Here is a 6734-nt window from a genome sequence, read left to right as displayed (position 1 = left end):
ATCACCAGGGCCCTTTGCTGTATCTCTCCTGTGATTAATTATTTGAAAAAATGGCATTGCCCCCCATCCCCTCTCTCTCTGCAATGTGACTTTGCCATTCTTTCTACCACTAGGTAGACTCTCTCTCCCTCTGTGTGAATCTGAGCTAGTCATGTACATTTCTTTGGCCAACAGAATGCAGCAGAAAAAAACAACACACATTTCTGAGCCTCAGCTTCAAAAGGCCTTTCGTGCCTCTGCTCTGTTTCTTTTGGAATGCTATGAACTCCATATTGACAGGCCCAGGCCAGCTTTCTGGAGGATGAGAAACCTCATAGAGTGTGATGTGCCATCCCAGCTGAGGTTATCTTAGACTATCCAGGCTTCCAGTGACTTGGCAGCTGACTGCAGACACATGAGGGAGCCCAGCCTAGTCTAGAAGAACTGCTCTGTGGGGCCCAGCACACATTGCTGGCTCACAGATAGTGAGCTGGGTGGTTTCTTGTCATCTAAGCCACTGTATTTTGGGGCATTTTGTTATGCAGCAAGAACTAACTGATACAAGAACCCACTATTTCAGAGCAGCCTGGAGTGGCAGATTGAATTTGGAAGTTGAAGAAAAGCTTAGCGTCAGATGCCCAGAGTCTGGGTAGGAAAGAGATCTAGGACTTGAATGAGAACACTCAGGGTTATTGTATTCTCATAGCAGGACTTCCAGTAGCCTGGGAGAATGTGTGTGTTTGTGCATACTGCAGATAGGTGTCATATGTGTTTGTGTGCAAGTGTATGTGTGTCTCTGCATGCATGCACATAAATGTATACATGCACGCTTATATGTAGACCTGATATGTACAATAAGTGTCCTTTCATGAGCACCAAAGGAAGGGTTAAGTGTAGGCAAAGGTCTTTTCCTCCTCCTCCTCCCAATTATGCTTCAGAACTGTGACTTAGCTGCTGGTCAGATGGACATGGATTCATGTTCCCCTGGAGAGTTTCCTCTTGTGCATCTATCTTGGTCAGTTTGAGCTGCTGTAATAAAGTGCCATAGACTGGGGGACTTAAACAACAAACATTTATTTCTCACTGTCCTGGAGGCTGAGAAGTCCAAGACCAAGGAGCTGGCAGATCCAGTGGCTCATAGGCAGCTGTCTTCTCCTTGGGTCCTCCTATAGTGGAAAGCAGAGAGAGAGAGAGAGAAAGATCCCATGTCCTACTCTTTTTATAAGGGCACTAATCTCATCATGGGGCTCTTATCATCATGACATAATCTACCCTCAATTACTTCCCAAAGACCACACCTCCAAATACCATTGCTCTTGGGCTTAGAATTTCAACATAGGAATTTGACAGGGAGACAAACATTCAGTCCCTAACAGTACCTGAGTGGATTATTACCTCTTTCTCTAATTTCCACATCTCAGCAAACTCCTGGATCAACACCAGGGCTCATGAATAAAGCATGCCGGAGCTACCCTTGGAAGCTAGCAAGAGAGGAGGGTCTCGACCTGCAGCCATCCTGACCTGGCTGTGAGCAAGAACTTATTCAGTTTATGAAACAACCCCAGTATCCTAATCTCGGCTATGTGAGGGGAAGGTGAACCAGAAAAGAATGACATGACCAGCATCTTCAAGGAGCAGGAGACAGAGGGAGGCAGTTGGCCAGAACTCCACACTACCACTCTAGTGCTCTTTCTGCTGCACCTGTTTGACTTCATTGCCACCTTGCCTTCATGGTCTTGCCTTGCCATGGTCTCCAGGTGCCAGCTCAAGTGCCAATTCTCTCTGCTAATCAGAAAGTTCAAAGGGGTTTCAGGGGAGAAATATACCTCAAACTACCATGCAGAGAAGTGACATTAACCCTGACCCTGGTGAGGGTCCCAAATGAGGCTCAGGGGTGGTCTGCCCACAGCCAGCATTGGCAGGTATTGCTGCAGACACCAAGCACTCATGAATGCATGAAGGCCTCTTCCTGCCCACTCCAACCCTGATCATACGTTGGTTATTTATTGGATGCTACCATGGACCAGATGCTATGCTGAGCTATTTACAAATATCTACATCACAAAAGGACAGAAGAGGTAGATATTACTAACTTCATTTTACAAAGGAGTAGACTATGGCCAAAAGAGGTTAAACAATTTTTTCTGTTCAAGGCCAAATAACCATTATGAGGGAAGTTGGGACGGGATCTGATAACAAAGTCCATGGCTTTCAAATATGCTGTGACAATCAAGTACTGTCTAAGGTATAACAAGGATCTCTTCAGTCTCTAATATTTTAGTGTAAATTAACATGTCTTAGTCCTCTGGGTCACTGGCTGAGAACAAGGCACTAGAGGAAAAGTTCTTGGAGATGGGGACACTCGTGCATCTGTGATGTAGGGGGCATGTTAATGCTCTGAATGGCTCCTTCCAAGCCTAGAGTAGACCCAGCCCATACAAAAGATGAGGACCAAGAGAAAGGGAGAGGTGCTTCCCCAAGGACTATATATGTGTTGAGTGACCATAAAAGGGGAAAATGAGTGTTGGACAGCCCAGACAACACGTTTTTCTACCCCTGTCATCTTCCCTTGCTCCCCGCCCAGTAAGTTTGTTATTGTGGTGGTTGTTTGAGAGAGAGGGTCTTACTTTGTTGCCCAGGCTGGAGTGCAGTGGCACAATCTCAGCTCACTGCAGCCTCAACCTCCCAGGTTCAAGTGATCCACCTCAGCCACTCAAGTAGCTAGGACTACAGGTGCACACCACAACATCTGGCTAATGTTTATATTTTCTTTTTCTTTTTGAGACAGAGTCTGGCTCTATTGCTCAGGCTGGAGTGTGGTGGCGCAATCTCAGCTCACTGCAAACTCTGCCTCCTGGGTTCACGCCATTCTCCTGCCTCAGCCTCCTGAGTAGTTGGGATTACAGGCGCCCGCCACCATGCCCAGCTAATTTTTTGTATTTTTAGTAGAGACGGGGTTTCACCATGTTAGCCAGGATGGTCTTGATCTCCTGACCTCGTGATCCACCTGCCTCAGCCTCCCAAAGTTCTGGGATTACAGGCGTGAGCCACTGCGCCCGGCCCAATGTTTGTATTTTCTATAGAGACAAGGTTTTGCCATGTTGCCCAGGCTGGTCTCAAACTCCTGGGCTCAAGCAATCCTACTGCCTTGGCCTCCCAATGTGCTGGCACTGCAGAAGTGAGCCAACGTGCCTGGTCTCCAGTAAGTTTTAGAGATGTCCTTTGCAAAGCTTCCCAGGCAAGAATCCTTGGTCTGCCTCTTGCTCATGTCCTCAGAGGCTCCTTGAGGGTCTCCTGCCAAGACCGTCATGAATGATCTATACACTGCTGTCTGTGGGTCACCTTCCAGAGTGTGAAGAGCAATGACCTAGTTTGGAGCACATCCTTCCCCAAGAGTGCTCCTTCACATAGAGTAATGGAAATTGATGTGATTGAATTATGTTTATAGATGCCTTTGGTCTTGATGCATCCAAGAATGCCTTATAAACTGCCAGCCAAATCTCCAGCAATCAACTCTTGCATCTTTGGGAAGAAGGTAGGAGCTGTTTAACTATACAGGATGGCTAGACTGTGTGTGTAGACAGAGAAATGTCCCCTCCCCATGGTCACTGTCAGGCATATAATTGTCCACCTGAACATTTGCTCACTTGACGGCCCTGGAATGGCAGAAAACTCAGAGGCCTGGGGGTTAGGGGACCTCAGACCTGGTGCTACTTTGAACCAGAGCTTGCAACCCACAAAGGTCTGGCTCAGCTTCTACTTAAGTCTGAGCAGTTACACATGGATGCAGATGGTTTTGTCACACTGATTTTAAGCAAGAGACTCATCACCAGCCCACACTATCTGTCATGTACTTATGTATTAAAGGTTTAATAAATATTCCAGTTATCACAAAAATATTACATTACGTTTATGTGTTAAAGATACTAATTTGTAAAAAGTAAATATTTAACATGTACCATAATTTCTAGGCTGGGTGCAGTGGCTCACACCTGTAATCCCAGCAGTTTCAGAGGCTGAGGCAGGTGGATCAGTTGAGGTCAGGAGTTTGAGACCAGCCTGGCCAACATGGTGAAACTCCATCTCTACTAAAAATACAAAAATTAGCTGGGCATGGTGGTGCGCACCTGTAGTCCCAGCTACTCGGGAGGTTGAGGCAGGAGAATCACTTGAACTCGGGAAGTGGAGGTTGCAGGGAGCCGAGATCATGCCACTGCGCTCCAGTCTGGGCAACAGAGTGAGACTCTGTCTCCAAAGAATAAATAAATAAAAATAAGAAGTAAAATATACCATTATTTCTAAACCTTGTCTTGCTACTTCATTGTTTTTTGGTTATATGCAAAGTTTTAAAAACTATGAGTGTCTTGTAGAGGGCTTAAATGGGAGACATAACCTCTGAGCTTCTAGTCTGTTATTGCCAATAGTTATGATCCTTCCCTACCAATGTCTCAGAGGATGCTGTGTGGAGAAGCTGTAGCACTGAATTAGGAGGTGCTTTATGGGGTATAAAGCGCTCTGCTTCAGCATGGAGCTCTGGTTACCATCACTGAGCCATTGGTCATGGGTCCCTGGGCCTGTCCTCATCTGCACAACCAGGAGGTCCGAGTGAGGAGATACTTGCAGGGCCCATAACATGGTTCTTGGGCATGCATCATGCTTAGTGAATGCTCATTGCTATGGCTCAGTTTCCCTCCTGCATTGACATAGATGCATCCAGATTCTTCAAGCCAATCCCAAGTAGTGAAGATTGGCAGTGCAGTGTGATTGGGCAAAGGCAACGGAGCCTCCTATCCGCTGGATTGCCCAGCAGGCTGTGTGGCTGCTGCGTCCCTGGTGCACTCTCTCTCCAGCTCACTGGGAGCTGCTCTCTGCTGGGCATGGGGGATCAAATGAGATCATCACCCAGGTTGTCATGGATGCAGATTTTTAATATTCTAGTTTAATTACACATGTGAATATCAGACGTTAGCTGTGGCCGCCATGCTCTGAGGGAGGTGAAAGGTCATGTGTGAGTAAGAATTGATCAATACCTGAACCAATCACCTCCTTCCTGCCTTTGGCACCTCCTCTGCCCTCGTGGGGGATTCTCAGTTGCCTGCAGGGCCAACAAGAGGGCTGATAATGACAGGGCAGCAGAGATGCCCCTGCCCGCACCCCCTTCAAAGCAGAAGGAAAATCACTGGTTTTTAAGTGAGCTCCTTCATTTTGCAGGCACACAGTCTTCAGTTGGGTTGAAAGTACATTAGAAACATGTTAGCAACAGGGATGAAAAGATGAGGCTGGATTCACATGATGTCAAGCTTCTGGATAAAACCTTAGAATTCTGCCTAATAGATCCATTTGAGAACAGCGTAATATTTATCAGCAGCCTGATGCCTGGCTACTTTCTCCTTGGTCTCCTGGGATGTCTGATCTGGGGTTGGTATCTCTCGTGCTCAAATGGAAAGTGAGATGCAGAAAGCTGGGTGAGTTTAGACTTGGTACCTAGCCAGTTCTGGTAATTTAGGAACCCAAACTCTACTCTTTGTGCAGCTATTAGCTCTCAGTATTATAGAAGAAGCTTTTCTATATCAGACGAATGAGAAATGAACACTCCCTCCTAATGGTGGGTAATAACATCATTCTCTGAAGATCTACGGGCCAGCCCCCTGCCAGTCTCTCGGAGAGAATGGCTGACATGTGGATGTTTTATCCTCTGCCCTCTTTCTCTAGCACATGTTAATAAAAGTTCTATATAAAAGAGAGTGATAAAGGAGATTAAGACTTTTATTTCTCACACATGCCAAACTCCATATTTTCATCTTGAATTACCCAGTGGAATATCTACACCTCCTGAATTAATTAACCTCATCACTATGGACTCACTCATCACTTTGTATCTTCATAAACAAGACCTCTGCTTCCTAAATAGAAAATCATCTATAGAAACAAATGCAGGGACATTGACTAGTTGGAAAGGTGAATAGGTTTGTGCTGGTACAGCCACTTTCCTGACATTCTTTTCAACATTCACCCCCAGAAAATGACTCGCATTTCCCTGACAAACCAATCTGGATCTTGATGGTCTGAGACTAAGATCTTGGCATTTAGCTCAGCAATATCTTACCTGAATGAAAAATGTCTCTTTCTAAGAGGTAGAGAAATTAACAGAAATTATTTCTGGCTCCATTAGCTGACATGGAACGCATTTGGCTTGCGGTCCAGCATAATGTATGTTTGTGTTTGATTTGCAGGTCTTCCTTCTAGTCTTTCTTTTGGACATCTCTAAGCCCTTATGGAAAGGTCTCCTTCAAGGTGGGGAGATGAGGTATGATGGTTAGGCCTGAAGCAGATCAGAGTGAATTTCCACAGCTTGGAAATCTGATCGTCCATCTATGCTCAGGCTTGGGAAAGGGCATTTACCCTGTAGAGATTTGCTACTTCCTAGCCATGTCTTGGGAAGGAAGTGTGGTTACTGGGTGTTAGTGGGGACAGAACTCTCTAGGACAGTCCCAGAGGCACCACATTCTACATCATCTGGGCCAGATCGACTTCTCAGAGATGTTTCTCTAAGGGCAGACCACCTACCTCCCAAGGCTGTCTTGGAAATGGGTTAGAAACGTTTTCCCAACAGGCTTGAAAATATTAGACTGATCCAGTCTATCATTGATGGACATTTGGGTTGGTTCCAAGTTTTTGCTATTGTGAATAAAGCCGCAAGAAACATATGTGTGCACGTGTCTTTATAGTAGCATGATTTATAATCCTTTGGGTAT

Source organism: Hylobates moloch, unplaced genomic scaffold (assembly GCF_009828535.3).
Source record: "Hylobates moloch isolate HMO894 unplaced genomic scaffold, HMol_V3 SCAFFOLD_12, whole genome shotgun sequence".
Classification (NCBI taxonomy): Eukaryota; Metazoa; Chordata; class Mammalia; order Primates; family Hylobatidae; genus Hylobates; species Hylobates moloch.
This window is presented reverse-complemented; position numbering follows the sequence as displayed.